The sequence below is a fragment of the Chiloscyllium punctatum genome, chromosome 11, assembly GCF_047496795.1.
Source record: "Chiloscyllium punctatum isolate Juve2018m chromosome 11, sChiPun1.3, whole genome shotgun sequence".
NCBI classification, from domain to species: Eukaryota; Metazoa; Chordata; class Chondrichthyes; order Orectolobiformes; family Hemiscylliidae; genus Chiloscyllium; species Chiloscyllium punctatum.
This window is the reverse complement of record NC_092749.1, coordinates 79,614,313-79,631,189: the sequence shown is the minus strand read 5'-3', so window position 1 is coordinate 79,631,189 and position 16,877 is coordinate 79,614,313.

The following is a 16,877-nucleotide window of genomic DNA, read 5'->3' as shown; positions in this document are numbered from 1 at the left end:
AGAAAAGAAAAGAAAACAAAAGAAAACAAGAGAAAAGAGGAGAAAACAAGGGAAAAGTGAAAAGAAGAGAAATGAAGAGAAAAGAGAAAAGAGAAAGTGTTGAAGAAGAGAAAGGAAGAGAAAAAAGAAAAGGGAAAAGACGAAAAAAGAGAAAAGAAAAGAGAAAAGAGATAAGAGAGAAAAGAAGCAAAAAGAGAAAAGAGAAAACAAGAGAAAACAAGGGAAAAGTGAAAAGAAGAGAAATGGTGAGAAAAGAAGAGAAAAGAGGAAAGAAGAGAAAACTAGGGAAAAGTGAAAAGAAGAGAAATGAAGAGAAAAGAAGAGAAAAGAGAAAAGGTGAGAAATGAAGAGAAAAGAAGAGAAAAGAGAACAAAGGAGAAAACAAAGGAAAAATGAAAAGAGAAAGGGTTGAAGAAGAGAAAAGAGAAAAGAAGAGACAACAAGGGAAAAGTGAAAAGAAGAGAAATGATGAGAAAAGAAGAGAAAAGAGGAAAGAAGAGAAAACAAGGGAAAAGCGAAAAGAAGAGAAATGATGAGAAAAGTAGAGAAAAGAGGAAAGAAGAGAAAACAAGGGTTAAGTGAAAAGAAGAGAAATGATGAGAAAAGAAGAGAAATGAGAAAAGGAGAGAAATGAAGAGAAAAGAAGAGAAAAGAGAAATGAATAGAAAACAAGAGAAAAGAGAAAAGAGGAGAAAACAAAGGAAAAGTGAAAAGAAGAGAAATGAAGAGAAAAGAAGAGAAAAGAGAAAAAAGGAAACAAGAGAAAACAAGAGAAAACAAGATAAAAGAGAAAAGAGAAAGTGTTGAAGAAGAGAAAAGAAGAGAAATGAGAAAAGGTGAGAAAAGAAAAGAAAACAAGAGAAAACAAGAGAAAAGAGAAAAGAGGAGAAACCAAGCGAAAAGTGAAAAGAAGAATAATGAAGAGAAAAGAAGGGAAAAGAGAAAAGAGAAAAGAAGAGAAAACAAGAGAAAAGTGAAAAGAAGAGAAATGAAGAGAAAAGAGAAAAGGTGAGAAAAGAAAAGAAAACAAGAGAAAAGAGAATAGTGAAAGGGTTAAAAAGAGAAAAGAAGAGAAATGAGAAAAGGTGAGAAATGAAGAGAAAAGTGAAAAGAAGAGAATAGAAGAAAAAAGAGAAAAGAGAAATTAAGAGAAAAGAAGAGAAAAGAGAAAAGAAGAGAAAAGAGGAGAAAACAAGGGAAAAGTGAAAAGAAGAGGAATGAAGAGAAAAGAGAAAAGAAGAGAAAAGAGAAAAAAGAAAGGGGTAAAGAAGTGAAGAGAAGAGAAAGGAGAAAAGAAGAGAAAAGAGAAAAAAGAAAAGAAGAGAAACTAGAGAAAAGAGAAAAGAAGATAAAAGAATAGAGCAAAGAAGAGAAAAGTGATAATTAAAAAGAAAAGAAGAGAAAAGAGAAAAGAGGAGAAAACAAGGGGAAAGTGAAAAGAAGAGAAATGAAGTGAAAAGAGAAAAAAGACAGGGGTAAAGAAGTGAAGAGAATAGAAAGGAGAAATGAAGAGAAAAGAAGAGAAAAGAGAAAAAAGAAAAGAAGAGAAACTAGAGAAAAGAGAAAAGAAGATAAAAGAATAGAGCAAAGAAGAGAAAAGTGATAATTAAAAAGAAAAGAAGAGAAAAGAGAAAAGAAGAGAAATGAAGAGAAAAGAAGAGAAAAGAGAAAAAAGAAAAGAAGAGAAAACAAGATAAAAGAGAAAAGAGAAAGTGTTGAAGAAGAGAAAAAAGAAAAGGGAAAAGACGAAAAAAGAGAAAAGAAAAGAGAAAAGAAGAGAATAGAAGAAAAAAGAGAAAAGAGAAAAAAAGAGAATAGAAGACAAAAGAGAAAAGAAGAGAAAAGAAAAGAGTGAAGAAGAGAAAAGTGATAAGTGAAAAGAAAAGAAGAGAAAAGAGAAAAGAAGAGAAATGAAAGGAAAATAAGAGAAAAGAGAAAAGAAGAGAAAAGAGAAACGAAGAGAAAAGAAGAGAAAAGTGAAAAGAAGAGAAATGAAGAGGAAAGAAGAGAAAAGAGAAAAGAGAAAGGGTTAAAGAAGAGAAAAGAGGAGAAATGAGAAAAGGTGTGAAATGAAGAGAAAAGAGAATAGAAAAGTGAAAAGAAGAGAATAGAAGAAAAAAGAGAAAAGAGAAATGAAGAGAAAAGAAGAGAAAAGAGAAAAGAAGAGAAAAGAGGAGAAAACAAGGGAAAAGTGAAAAGAAGAGAAATGAAGAGAAAAGAGAAAAGAAGAGAAAAGAGAAAAAAGAAAGGGGTAAAGAAGTGAAGAGAAGAGAAAGGAGAAATGAAGAGAAAAGAAGAGAAAAGAGAAAAAAGAAAAGAAGAGAAACTAGAGAAAAGAGAAAAGAAGATAAAAGAATAGAGCAAAGAAGAGAAAAGTGATAATTAAAAAGAAAAGAAGAGAAAAGAGAAAAGAGGAGAAAACAAGGGAAAAGTGAAAAGAAGAGAAATGAAGTGAAAAGAGAAAAAAGACAGGGGTAAAGAAGTGAAGAGAATAGAAAGGAGAAATGAAGAGAAAAGAAGAGAAACGAGAAAAAAGAAAAGAAGAGAAACCAGAGAAAAGAGAAAAGAAGATAAAAGAATAGAGCAAAGAAGAGAAAAGTGATAATTAAAAAGAAAAGAAGAGAAAAGAGAAAAGAAGAGAAATGAAGAGAAAAGAAGAGAATAGAGAAAAAAGAAAAGAAGAGAAAACAAGATAAAAGAAAAAAAAAGTGTTGAAGAAGAGAAAAAAGAAAAGGGAAAAGACGAAAAAAGAGAAAAGAAAAGAGAAAAGAAGAGAATAGAAGAAAAAAGAGAAAAGAGAAAAGTACTGAAAAGAGATAAGAGAGAAAAGAAGCAAAAAGAGAAAAGAGAAAAAAAGAGAATAGAAGACAAAAGAGAAAAGAAGAGAAAAGAAAAGAGTGAAGAAGAGAAAAGTGATAAGTGAAAAGAAAAGAAGAGAACAGAGAAAAGAAGAGAAATGAAAGGTAAATAAGAGAAAAGAGAAAAGAAGAGAAAAGAGAAACGAAGAGAAAAGAAGAGAAAAGTGAAAAGAAGAGAAATGAAGAGGAAAGAAGAGAAAAGAGAAAGGGTTAAAGAAGAGAAAAGAGGAGAAATGAGAAAAGGTGTGAAATGAAGAGAAAAGAGAATAGAAAAGTGAAAAGAAGAGAATAGAAGAAAAAAGAGAAAAGAGAAATGAAGAGAAAATAAGAGAAAAGAGAAAAGAAGAGAAAACAAGAGAAAAGAGGAGAAAACAAGGGAAAAGTGAAAAGAAGAGAAATGAAGAGAAAAGAGAAAAAAGACAGGGGTAAAGAAGTGAAGAGAAGAGAAAGGAGAAATGAAGAGAAAATAAGAGAAAAGAGAAAAAAGAAAAGAAGAGAAACTAGAGAAACGAGAAAAGAAGATAAAAGAATAGAGCAAAGAAGAGAAAAGTGATAAGTAAAAAGAAAAGAAGAGAAAAGAGAAAAGAAGAGAAATGAAGAGAAAAGAAGAGAAACGAGAAAAAAGAAAAGAAGAGAAAACAAGATAAAAGAGAAAAGAGAAAGTGTTGAAGAAGAGAAAAGGAGAGAAATGAGAAAAGGTGAGAAAAGAAAAGAAAACAAAAGATAACAAGAGAAAAGAGGAGAAAACAAGGGAAAAGTGAAAAGAAGAGAAATGAAGAGAAAAGAGAAAAGAAGAGAAAAGAGAAAAAAGAAAGGGGTAAAGAAGTGAAGAGAAGAGAAAGGAGAAAAGAAGAGAAAAGAGAAAAAAGAAAAGAAGAGAAAACAAGATAAAAGAGAAAAGAGAAAGTGTTGAAGAAGAGAAAGGAAGAGAAAAAAGAAAAGGGAAAAGACGAAAAAAGAGAAAAGAAAAGAGAAAAGAAGAGAATAGAAGAAAAAAGAGAAAAGAGAAAAGTAGTGAAAAGAGATAAGAGAGAAAAGAAGCAAAAAGAGAAAAGAGAAAACAAGAGAAAACAAGGGAAAAGTGAAAAGAAGAGAAATGGTGAGAAAAGAAGAGAAAAGAGGAAAGAAGAGAAAACTAGGGAAAAGTGAAAAGAAGAGAAATGAAGAGAAAAGAAGAGAAAAGAGAAAAGGTGAGAAATGAAGAGAAAAGAAGAGAAAAGAGAACAAAGGAGAAAACAAAGGAAAAATGAAAAGAGAAAGGGTTGAAGAAGAGAAAAGAGAAAAGAAGAGACAACAAGGGAAAAGTGAAAAGAAGAGAAATGATGAGAAAAGAAGAGAAAAGACGAAAGAAGAGAAAACAAGGGAAAAGCGAAAAGAAGAGAAATGATGAGAAAAGTAGAGAAAAGAGGAAAGAAGAGAAAACAAGGGTAAAGTGAAAAGAAGAGAAATGATGAGAAAAGAAGAGAAATGAGAAAAGGAGAGAAATGAAGAGAAAAGAAGAGAAAAGAGAAATGAATAGAAAACAAGAGAAAAGAGAAAAGAGGAGAAAACAAAGGAAAAGTGAAAAGAAGAGAAATGAAGAGAAAAGAAGGGAAAAGAGAAAAGAGAAAAGAAGAGAAAACAAGAGAAAAGTGAAAAGAAGAGAAATGAAGAGAAAAGAGAAAAGGTGAGAAAAGAAAAGAAAACAAGAGAAAAGAGAATAGTGAAAGGGTTAAAAAGAGAAAAGAAGAGAAATGAGAAAAGGTGAGAAATGAAGAGAAAAGTGAAAAGAAGAGAATAGAAGAAAAAAGAGAAAAGAGAAATTAAGAGAAAAGAAGAGAAAAGAGAAAAGAAGAGAAAAGAGGAGAAAACAAGGGAAAAGTGAAAAGAAGAGAAATGAAGAGAAAAGAGAAAAGAAGAGAAAAGAGAAAAAAGAAAGGGGTAAAGAAGTGAAGAGAAGAGAAAGGAGAAAAGAAGAGAAAAGAGAAAAAAGAAAAGAAGAGAAACTAGAGAAAAGAGAAAAGAAGATAAAAGAATAGAGCAAAGAAGAGAAAAGTGATAATTAAAAAGAAAAGAAGAGAAAAGAGAAAAGAGGAGAAAACAAGGGAAAAGTGAAAAGAAGAGAAATGAAGTGAAAAGAGAAAAAAGACAGGGGTAAAGAAGTGAAGAGAATAGAAAGGAGAAATGAAGAGAAAAGAAGAGAAAAGAGAAAAAAGAAAAGAAGAGAAACTAGAGAAAAGAGAAAAGAAGATAAAAGAATAGAGCAAAGAAGAGAAAAGTGATAATTAAAAAGAAAAGAAGAGAAAAGAGAAAAGAAGAGAAATGAAGAGAAAAGAAGAGAAAAGAGAAAAAAGAAAAGAAGAGAAAACAAGATAAAAGAGAAAAGAGAAAGTGTTGAAGAAGAGAAAAAAGAAAAGGGAAAAGACGAAAAAAGAGAAAAGAAAAGAGAAAAGAAGAGAATAGAAGAAAAAAGAGAAAAGAGAAAAAAAGAGAATAGAAGACAAAAGAGAAAAGAAGAGAAAAGAAAAGAGTGAAGAAGAGAAAAGTGATAAGTGAAAAGAAAAGAAGAGAAAAGAGAAAAGAAGAGAAATGAAAGGAAAATAAGAGAAAAGAGAAAAGAAGAGAAAAGAGAAACGAAGAGAAAAGAAGAGAAAAGTGAAAAGAAGAGAAATGAAGAGGAAAGAAGAGAAAAGAGAAAAGAGAAAGGGTTAAAGAAGAGAAAAGAGGAGAAATGAGAAAAGGTGTGAAATGAAGAGAAAAGAGAATAGAAAAGTGAAAAGAAGAGAATAGAAGAAAAAAGAGAAAAGAGAAATGAAGAGAAAAGAAGAGAAAAGAGAAAAGAAGAGAAAAGAGGAGAAAACAAGGGAAAAGTGAAAAGAAGAGAAATGAAGAGAAAAGAGAAAAGAAGAGAAAAGAGAAAAAAGAAAGGGGTAAAGAAGTGAAGAGAAGAGAAAGGAGAAATGAAGAGAAAAGAAGAGAAAAGAGAAAAAAGAAAAGAAGAGAAACTAGAGAAAAGAGAAAAGAAGATAAAAGAATAGAGCAAAGAAGAGAAAAGTGATAATTAAAAAGAAAAGAAGAGAAAAGAGAAAAGAGGAGAAAACAAGGGAAAAGTGAAAAGAAGAGAAATGAAGTGAAAAGAGAAAAAAGACAGGGGTAAAGAAGTGAAGAGAATAGAAAGGAGAAATGAAGAGAAAAGAAGAGAAACGAGAAAAAAGAAAAGAAGAGAAACCAGAGAAAAGAGAAAAGAAGATAAAAGAATAGAGCAAAGAAGAGAAAAGTGATAATTAAAAAGAAAAGAAGAGAAAAGAGAAAAGAAGAGAAATGAAGAGAAAAGAAGAGAATAGAGAAAAAAGAAAAGAAGAGAAAACAAGATAAAAGAAAAAAAAGTGTTGAAGAAGAGAAAAAAGAAAAGGGAAAAGACGAAAAAAGAGAAAAGAAAAGAGAAAAGAAGAGAATAGAAGAAAAAAGAGAAAAGAGAAAAGTACTGAAAAGAGATAAGAGAGAAAAGAAGCAAAAAGAGAAAAGAGAAAAAAAGAGAATAGAAGACAAAAGAGAAAAGAAGAGAAAAGAAAAGAGTGAAGTAGAGAAAAGTGATAAGTGAAAAGAAAAGAAGAGAAAAGAGAAAAGAAGAGAAATGAAAGGTAAATAAGAGAAAAGAGAAAAGAAGAGAAAAGAGAAACGAAGAGAAAAGAAGAGAAAAGTGAAAAGAAGAGAAATGAAGAGGAAAGAAGAGAAAAGAGAAAGGGTTAAAGAAGAGAAAAGAGGAGAAATGAGAAAAGGTGTGAAATGAAGAGAAAAGAGAATAGAAAAGTGAAAAGAAGAGAATAGAAGAAAAAAGAGAAAAGAGAAATGAAGAGAAAATAAGAGAAAAGAGAAAAGAAGAGAAAACAAGAGAAAAGAGGAGAAAACAAGGGAAAAGTGAAAAGAAGAGAAATGAAGTGAAAAGAGAAAAAAGACAGGGGTAAAGAAGTGAAGAGAATAGAAAGGAGAAATGAAGAGAAAAGAAGAGAAAAGAGAAAAAAGAAAAGAAGAGAAACTAGAGAAAAGAGAAAAGAAGATAAAAGAATAGAGCAAAGAAGAGAAAAGTGATAATTAAAAAGAAAAGAAGAGAAAAGAGAAAAGAAGAGAAATGAAGAGAAAAGAAGAGAAAAGAGAAAAAAGAAAAGAAGAGAAAACAAGATAAAAGAGAAAAGAGAAAGTGTTGAAGAAGAGAAAAAAGAAAAGGGAAAAGACGAAAAAAGAGAAAAGAAAAGAGAAAAGAAGAGAATAGAAGAAAAAAGAGAAAAGAGAAAAAAAGAGAATAGAAGACAAAAGAGAAAAGAAGAGAAAAGAAAAGAGTGAAGAAGAGAAAAGTGATAAGTGAAAAGAAAAGAAGAGAAAAGAGAAAAGAAGAGAAATGAAAGGAAAATAAGAGAAAAGAGAAAAGAAGAGAAAAGAGAAACGAAGAGAAAAGAAGAGAAAAGTGAAAAGAAGAGAAATGAAGAGGAAAGAAGAGAAAAGAGAAAAGAGAAAGGGTTAAAGAAGAGAAAAGAGGAAAAATGAGAAAAGGTGTGAAATGAAGAGAAAAGAGAATAGAAAAGTGAAAAGAAGAGAATAGAAGAAAAAAGAGAAAAGAGAAATGAAGAGAAAAGAAGAGAAAAGAGGAGAAAACAAGGGAAAAGTGAAAAGAAGAGAAATGAAGAGAAAAGAGAAAAGAAGAGAAAAGAGAAAAAAGAAAGGGGTAAAGAAGTGAAGAGAAGAGAAAGGAGAAATGAAGAGAAAAGAAGAGAAAAGAGAAAAAAGAAAAGAAGAGAAACTAGAGAAAAGAGAAAAGAAGATAAAAGAATAGAGCAAAGAAGAGAAAAGTGATAATTAAAAAGAAAAGAAGAGAAAAGAGAAAAGAGGAGAAAACAAGGGAAAAGTGAAAAGAAGAGAAATGAAGTGAAAAGAGAAAAAAGACAGGGGTAAAGAAGTGAAGAGAATAGAAAGGAGAAATGAAGAGAAAAGAAGAGAAACGAGAAAAAAGAAAAGAAGAGAAACCAGAGAAAAGAGAAAAGAAGATAAAAGAATAGAGCAAAGAAGAGAAAAGTGATAATTAAAAAGAAAAGAAGAGAAAAGAGAAAAGAAGAGAAATGAAGAGAAAAGAAGAGAATAGAGAAAAAAGAAAAGAAGAGAAAACAAGATAAAAGAAAAAAAAGAGAAGAGAAATGAGAAAAGGTGTGAAATGAAGACAAAAGAGAAAAGAAAAGTGAAAAGAAGAGAATAGAAGAAAAAAGAGAAAAGAGAAATGAAGAGAAAAGAGAAAAGAGGAGAAAACAAGGGAAAAGTGAAAAGAAGAGAAATGAAGAGAAAAGAGAAAAGAAGAGAAAAGAGAAAAAAGAAAGGGGTAAAGAAGTAAAGAGAATAGAAAGTAGAAATGAAGAGAAAAGAAGAGAAAAGAGAAAAAAGAAAAGAAGAGAAACTAGAGAAAAGAGAAAAGAAGATAAAAGAATAGAGCAAAGAAGAGAAAAGTGATAATTAAAAAGAAAAGAAGAGAAAAGAGAAAAGAAGAGAAATGAAGAGAAAAGAAGAGAAAAGAGAAAAAAGAAAAGAAGAGAAAACAAGATAAAAGAAAAAAGAGAAAGTGTTGAAGAAGAGAAAAGAAGAGAAATGAGATAAGGTGAGAATAGAAAAGAAAACAAGAGAAAACAAGAGAAAAGAGAAAAGAGGAGAAAACAAGGGGAAAGTGAAAAGAAGAGAAATGAAGAGAAAAGAGAAAAGAAGAGAAATGAAGAGAAAAGTGATAATTAAAAAGAAAAGAAGAGAAAAGAGAAAAGAAGAGAAATGAGAAAAGGTGTGAAATGAAGAGAAAAGAGAATAGAAAAGTGAAAAGAAGAGAATAGAAGAAAAAAGAGAAAAGAGAAAAGAAGAGAAAACAAGAGAAAAGAGGAGAAAACAAGGGAAAAGTGAAAAGAAGACAAATGAAGAGAAAAGAAGAGAAAAGAAGAGAAAAGAGAAAAGAAGAGAAAACAAGAGAAAAGTGAAAAGAAGAGAAAACAAGAGAAAAGAGAATAGAGAAAGGGTTAAAGAAGAGAAAAGAAGAGAAATGAGAAAAGGTGTGAAATGAAGACAAAAGAGAAAAGAAAAGTGAAAAGAAGAGAATAGAAGAAAAAAGAGAAAAGAGAAATGAAGAGAAAAGAGAAAAGAGGAGAAAACAAGGGAAAAGTGAAAAGAAGAGAAATGAAGAGAAAAGAGAAAAGAAGAGAAAAGAGAAAAAAGAAAGGGGTAAAGAAGTAAAGAGAATAGAAAGTAGAAATGAAGAGAAAAGAAGAGAAAAGAGAAAAAAGAAAAGAAGAGAAACTAGAGAAAAGAGAAAAGAAGATAAAAGAATAGAGCAAAGAAGAGAAAAGTGATAATTAAAAAGAAAAGAAGAGAAAAGAGAAAAGAAGAGAAATGAAGAGAAAAGAAGAGAAAAGAGAAAAAAGAAAAGAAGAGAAAACAAGATAAAAGAAAAAAGAGAAAGTGTTGAAGAAGAGAAAAGAAGAGAAATGAGATAAGGTGCGAATAGAAAAGAAAACAAGAGAAAACAAGAGAAAAGAGAAAAGAGGAGAAAACAAGGGGAAAGTGAAAAGAAGAGAAATGAAGAGAAAAGAGAAAAGAAGAGAAATGAAGAGAAAAGAAGGGAAAAGAGAAAAAAGAAAAGAAGAGAAAACAAGATAAAAGAGAAAAGAGAAAGTGTTGAAGAAGAGAAAAGAAGAGAAATGAGAAAAGGTGAGAAAAGAAAAGAAAACCAGAGAAAAGAGAAAAGAGGAGAAAACAAGGTGAAAAGTGAAAAGAAGACAAATGAAGAGAAAAGAAGAGAAAAGAGTAAAGAGAAAACAAGAGAAAACAAGAGAAAAGTGAAAAGAAGAGAAAACAAGAGAAAAGAGAATAGAGAAAGGGTTAAAGAAGAGAAAAGAAGAGAAATGAGAAAAGGTGAGAAATGAAGAGAAAAGAGAAAAGAAAAGTGAAAAGAAGAGAATAGAAGAAAAACGAGAAAAGAGAAATGAAGAGAAAAGAAGAGAAATGAGAAAAGGTGAGAAATGAAGAGAAAAGAAGAGAAAAAAGAAAAGAAGAGAAAACAAGGGAAAAGTGAAAAGAAGAGAAATGATGAGAAAAGAAGAGAAAAGAGGAAAGAAGAGAAAACAATGGAAAAGTGAAAAGAAGAGAAATGATGAGAAAAGAAGAGAAATGAGAAAAGGAGAGAAATGAAGAGAAAAGAAGAGAAAAGAGAAATGAATAGAAAACAAGAGAAAAGAGAAAAGAGGAGAAAACAAAGGAAAAGTGAAAAGAAGAGAAATGAAGAGAAAAGAGAAAAAAGACAGGGGTAAAGAAGTGAAGAGAAGAGAAAGGAGAAATGAAGAGAAAATAAGAGAAAAGAGAAAAAAGAAAAGAAGAGAAACTAGAGAAACGAGAAAAGAAGATAAAAGAATAGAGCAAAGAAGAGAAAAGTGATAAGTAAAAAGAAAAGAAGAGAAAAGAGAAAAGAAGAGAAATGAAGAGAAAAGAAGAGAAAAGAGAAAAAAAGAAAAGAAGAGAAAACAAGATAAAAGAGAAAAGAGAAAGTGTTGAAGAAGAGAAAAGGAGAGAAATGAGAAAAGGTGAGAAAAGAAAAGAAAACAAGAGAAAACAAGAGAATAGAGAAAAGAGGAGAAAACAAGGGAAAAGTGAAAAGAAGACAAATGAAGAGAAAAGAAGAGAAAAGAGCAAAGAGAGAAGAAGAGAAAACAAGAGAAAAGTGAAAAGAAGAGAAAACAAGAGAAAAGAGAATAGAGAAAGGGTAAAAGAAGAGAAAAGAAGAGAAATGAGAAAAGGTGGGAAATGAAGAGAAAAGAGAAAAGAAAAGTGAAAAGAAGAGAATAGAAGAAAAAAGAGAAACGAGAAATGAAGAGAAAAGAAGAGAAAAGAGAAATGAAGAGAAAAGAGAAAAGAGGAGAAAACAAGGGAAAAGTGAAAAGAAGAGAAATGAAGAAAAAAGAGAAAAGAAGAGAAAAGAGAAAAAAGACAGGGGTAAAGAAGTGAAGAGAAGAGAAAGGAGAAATGAAGAGAAAAGAAGAGAAAAGAGAAAAAAGAAAAGAAGAGAAACTAGAGAAAAGAGAAAAGAAGATAAAAGTGATAATTAAAAAGAAAAGAAGAGAAAAGAGAAATGAAGAGAAAAGAAGAGAAAAGAGAAAAAAGAAAAGAAGAGAAAACAAGATAAAAGAGAAAAGAGAAAGTGTTGAAGAAGAGAAAAGGAGAGAAATGAGAAAAGGTGAGAAAAGAAAAGAAAACAAGAGAAAACAAGAGAAAAGAGAAAAGAGGAGAAAACAAAGGAAAAGTGAAAAGAAGAGAAATGAAGAGAAAAGAAGAGAAAAGAGAAAAGAGAAAAGAAGAGAAAATAAGAGAAAAGTGAAAAGAAGAGAAATGAAGAGAAAAGAGAAAAGAGAAAGGGTTAAAGAAGAGAAAAGAAGAGAAATGAGAAAAGGTGAGAAATGAAGAGAAAAGAGAAAAGAAAAGTGAAAAGAAGAGAATAGAAGAAAAAAGAGAAACGAGAAATGAAGAGAAAAGAAGTGAAAAGAGAAAAGGTGAGAAATGAAGAGAAAAGAAGAGAAAAGAGAACAAAGGAGAAAACAAAGTAAAAGTGAAAAGAGAAAGGGTTAAATAAGAGAAAAGAAGAGAAAAGAGAAAAGAAGAGAAAACAAGAGAAAAGAGAAAAGAGAAAAGCGGCGAAAACAAGGGAAAAGTGAAAAGAAGAGAAAACAAGAGAAAACAAGAGAAAAGAGAAAGGGTTAAAAAGAGAAAAGAAGAGAAATGAGAAAAGGTGAGAAATGAAGAGAAAAGAGAAAAGAAAAGTGAAAAGAAGAGAATAGAAGAAAAAAGAGAAAAGAGAAAAAAGAAAAGAAGAGAAACTAGAGAAAAGAGAAAAGAAGATAAAAGAATAGAGCAAAGAAGAGAAAAGTGATAATTAAAAAGAAAAGAAGAGAAAAGAGAAAAGAAGAGAAATGAAGAGAAAAGAAGAGAAAAGAGAAAAAAGAAAAGAAGAGAAAACAAGATAAAAGAGAAAAGAGAAAGTGTTGAAGAAGAGAAAAAAGAAAAGGGAAAAGACGAAAAAAGAGAAAAGAAAAGAGAAAAGAAGAGAATAGAAGAAAAAAGAGAAAAGAGAAAAAAAGAGAATAGAAGACAAAAGAGAAAAGAAGAGAAAAGAAAAGAGTGAAGAAGAGAAAAGTGATAAGTGAAAAGAAAAGAAGAGAAAAGAGAAAAGAAGAGAAATGAAAAGAAAATAAGAGAAAAGAGAAAAGAAGAGAAAAGAGAAACGAAGAGAAAAGAAGAGAAAAGTGAAAAGAAGAGAAATGAAGAGGAAAGAAGAGAAAAGAGAAAAGAGAAAGGGTTAAAGAAGAGAAAAGAAGAGAAATGAGAAAAGGTGTGAAATGAAGAGAAAAGAGAATAAAAAAGTGAAAAGAAGAGAATAGAAGAAAAAAGAGAAAAGAGAAATGAAGAGAAAATAAGAGAAAAGAGTAAAGAAGAGAAAACAAGAGAAAAGAGGAGAAAACAAGGGAAAAGTGAAAAGAAGAGAAATGAAGAGAAAAGAGAAAAAAGACAGGGGTAAAGAAGTGAAGAGAAGAGAAAGGAGAAATGAAGAGAAAATAAGAGAAAAGAGAAAAAAGAAAAGAAGAGAAACTAGAGAAACGAGAAAAGAAGATAAAAGAATAGAGCAAAGAAGAGAAAAGTGATAAGTAAAAAGAAAAGAAGAGAAAAGAGAAAAGAAGAGAAATGAAGAGAAAAGAAGAGAAACGAGAAAAAAGAAAAGAAGAGAAAACAAGATAAAAGAGAAAAGAGAAAGTGTTGAAGAAGAGAAAAGGAGAGAAATGAGAAACGGTGAGAAAAGAAAAGAAAACAAAAGAAAACAAGAGAAAAGAGAAAAGAGGAGAAAACAAGGCAAAAGTGAAAAGAAGACAAATGAAGAGAAAAGAAGAGAAAAGAAGAGAAAAGAGAAAAGAATAGAAAACAAGAGAAAAGTGAAAAGAAGAGAAAACAAGAGAAAAGGGAATAGAGAAAGGGTTAAAGAAGAGAAAAGAAGAGAAATGAGAAAAGGTGTGAAATGAAGAGAAAAGAGAAAAGAAAAGTGAAAAGAAGAGAATAGAAGAAAAAAGAGAAAAGAGAAATGAAGAGAAAAGAGAAAAGAGGAGAAAACAAGGGAAAAGTGAAAAGAAGAGAAATGAAGAGAAAAGAGAAAAGAAGAGAAAAGAGAAAAAAGAAAGGGATAAAGAAGTAAAGAGAATAGAAAGTAGAAATGAAGAGAAAAGAAGAGAAAAGAGAAAAAAGAAAAGAAGAGAAACTAGAGAAAAGAGAAAAGAAGATAAAAGAATAGAGCAAAGAAGAGAAAAGTGATAATTAAAAAGAAAAGAAGAGAAAAGAGAAAAGAAGAGAAATGAGAAAAGGTGTGAAATGAAGAGAAAAGAGAATAGAAAAGTGAAAAGAAGAGAATAGAAGAAAAAAGAGAAAAGAGAAAAGAAGAGAAAACAAGAGAAAAGAGGAGAAAACAAGGGAAAAGTGAAAAGAAGACAAATGAAGAGAAAAGAAGAGAAAAGAAGAGAAAAGAGAAAAGAAGAGAAAACAAGAGAAAAGTGAAAAGAAGAGAAAAGAAGAGAAAAGAGAATAGAGAAAGGGTTAAAGAAGAGAAAAGAAGAGAAATGAGAAAAGGTGTGAAATGAAGACAAAAGAGAAAAGAAAAGTGAAAAGAAGAGAATAGAAGAAAAAAGAGAAAAGAGAAATGAAGAGAAAAGAGAAAAGAGGAGAAAACAAGGGAAAAGTGAAAAGAAGAGAAATGAAGAGAAAAGAGAAAAGAAGAGAAAAGAGAAAAAAGAAAGGGGTAAAGAAGTAAAGAGAATAGAAAGTAGAAATGAAGAGAAAAGAAGAGAAAAGAGAAAAAAGAAAAGAAGAGAAACTAGAGAAAAGAGAAAAGAAGATAAAAGAATAGAGCAAAGAAGAGAAAAGTGATAATTAAAAACAAAAGAAGAGAAAAGAGAAAAGAAGAGAAATGAAGAGAAAAGAAGAGAAAAGAGAAAAAAGAAAAGAAGAGAAAACAAGATAAAAGAAAAAAGAGAAAGTGTTGAAGAAGAGAAAAGAAGAGAAATGAGATAAGGTGAGAATAGAAAAGAAAACAAGAGAAAACAAGAGAAAAGAGAAAAGAGGAGAAAACAAGGGGAAAGTGAAAAGAAGAGAAATGAAGAGAAAAGAGAAAAGAAGAGAAATGAAGAGAAAAGAAGGGAAAAGAGAAAAAAGAAAAGAAGAGAAAACAAGATAAAAGAGAAAAGAGAAAGTGTTGAAGAAGAGAAAAGAAGAGAAATGAGAAAAGGTGAGAAAAGAAAAGAAAACCAGAGAAAAGAGAAAAGAGGAGAAAACAAGGTGAAAAGTGAAAAGAAGACAAATGAAGAGAAAAGAAGAGAAAAGAGTAAAGAGAAAACAAGAGAAAACAAGAGAAAAGTGAAAAGAAGAGAAAACAAGAGAAAAGAGAATAGAGAAAGGGTTAAAGAAGAGAAAAGAAGAGAAATGAGAAAAGGTGAGAAATGAAGAGAAAAGAGAAAAGAAAAGTGAAAAGAAGAGAATAGAAGAAAAACGAGAAAAGAGAAATGAAGAGAAAAGAAGAGAAATGAGAAAAGGTGAGAAATGAAGAGAAAAGAAGAGAAAAGAGAAAAGAAGAGAAAACAAGGGAAAAGTGAAAAGAAGAGAAATGATGAGAAAAGAAGAGAAAAGAGGAAAGAAGAGAAAACAATGGAAAAGTGAAAAGAAGAGAAATGATGAGAAAAGAAGAGAAATGAGAAAAGGAGAGAAATGAAGAGAAAAGAAGAGAAAAGAGAAATGAATAGAAAACAAGAGAAAAGAGAAAAGAGGAGAAAACAAAGGAAAAGTGAAAAGAAGAGAAATGAAGAGAAAAGAGAAAAAAGACAGGGGTAAAGAAGTGAAGAGAAGAGAAAGGAGAAATGAAGAGAAAATAAGAGAAAAGAGAAAAAAGAAAAGAAGAGAAACTAGAGAAACGAGAAAAGAAGATAAAAGAATAGAGCAAAGAAGAGAAAAGTGATAAGTAAAAAGAAAAGAAGAGAAAAGAGAAAAGAAGAGAAATGAAGAGAAAAGAAGAGAAAAGTGAAAAAAGGAAACAAGAGAAAACAAGAGAAAACAAGATAAAAGAGAAAAGAGAAAGTGTTGAAGAAGAGAAAAGAAGAGAAATGAGAAAAGGTGAGAAAAGAAAAGAAAACAAGAGAAAACAAGAGAAAAGAGAAAAGAGGAGAAAACAAGGGAAAATTGAAAAGAAGACAAATGAAGAGAAAAGAAGAGAAAAGAGTAAAGAGAAAAGAAGAGAAATGAAGAGAAAAGAGAAAAGAAGAGAAAAGAGAAAAAAGAAAGGGGTAAAGAAGTGAAGAGAAGAGAAAGGAGAAATGAAGAGAAAAGAAGAGAAAAGAGAAAAAAGAAAAGAAGAGAAACTAGAGAAAAGAGAAAAGAAGATAAAAGAATAGAGCAAAGAAGAGAAAAGTGATAAGTAAAAAGAAAAGAAGAGAAAAGAGAAAAGAGGAGAAAACAAGGGAAAAGTGAAAAGAAGAGAAATGAAGTGAAAAGAGAAAAAAGACAGGGGTAAAGAAGTGAAGAGAATAGAAAGGAGAAATGAAGAGAAAAGAAGAGAAAAGAGAAAAAAGAAAAGAAGAGAAACTAGAGAAAAGAGAAAAGAAGATAAAAGAATAGAGCAAAGAAGAGAAAAGTGATAATTAAAAAGAAAAGAAGAGAAAAGAGAAAAGAAGAGAAATGAAGAGAAAAGAAGAGAAAAGAGAAAAAAGAAAAGAAGAGAAAACAAGATAAAAGAGAAAAGAGAAAGTGTTGAAGAAGAGAAAAGTAGAGAAATGAGAAAAGGTGAGAAAAGAAAAGAAAACAAGAGAAAACAAGAGAAAAGAGAAAAGAGGAGAAACCAAGCGAAAAGTGAAAAGAAGACAAATGAAGAGAAAAGAAGGGAAAAGAGAAAAGAGAAAAGAAGAGAAAACAAGAGAAAAGTGAAAAGAAGAGAAATGAAGAGAAAAGAAGGGAAAAGAGAAAAGAGAAAAGAAAAGAAAACAAGAGAAAAGAGAATAGTGAAAGGGTTAAAGAAGAGAAAAGAAGAGAAATCAGAAAAGGTGAGAAATGAAGAGAAAAGTGAAAAGAAGAGAATAGTAGAAAAAAGAGAAAAGAGAAATGAAGAGAAAAGAAGAGAAAAGAGAAAAGAAGAGAAAAGAGGAGAAAACAAGGGAAAAGTGAAAAGAAGAGAAATGAAGAGAAAAGAGAAAAGAAGAGAAAAGAGAAAAAAGAAAGGGGTAAAGAAGTGAAGAGAAGAGAAAGGAGAAAAGAAGAGAAAAGAGAAAAAAGAAAAGAAGAGAAACTAGAGAAAAGAGAAAAGAAGATAAAAGAATAGAGCAAAGAAGAGAAAAGTGATAATTAAAAAGAAAAGAAGAGAAAAGAGAAAAGAGGAGAAAACAAGGGAAAAGTGAAAAGAAGAGAAATGAAGTGAAAAGAGAAAAAAGACAGGGGTAAAGAAGTGAAGAGAATAGAAAGGAGAAATGAAGAGAAAAGAAGAGAAAAGAGAAAAAAGAAAAGAAGAGAAACTAGAGAAAAGAGAAAAGAAGATAAAAGAATAGAGCAAAGAAGAGAAAAGTGATAATTAAAAAGAAAAGAAGAGAAAAGAGAAAAGAAGAGAAATGAAGAGAAAAGAAGAGAAAAGAGAAAAAAGAAAAGAAGAGAAAACAAGATAAAAGAGAAAAGAGAAAGTGTTGAAGAAGAGAAAAAAGAAAAGGGAAAAGACGAAAAAAGAGAAAAGAAAAGAGAAAAGAAGAGAATAGAAGAAAAAAGAGAAAAGAGAAAAAAAGAGAATAGAAGACAAAAGAGAAAAGAAGAGAAAAGAAAAGAGTGAAGAAGAGAAAAGTGATAAGTGAAAAGAAAAGAAGAGAAAAGAGAAAAGAAGAGAAATGAAAGGAAAATAAGAGAAAAGAGAAAAGAAGAGAAAAGAGAAACGAAGAGAAAAGAAGAGAAAAGTGAAAAGAAGAGAAA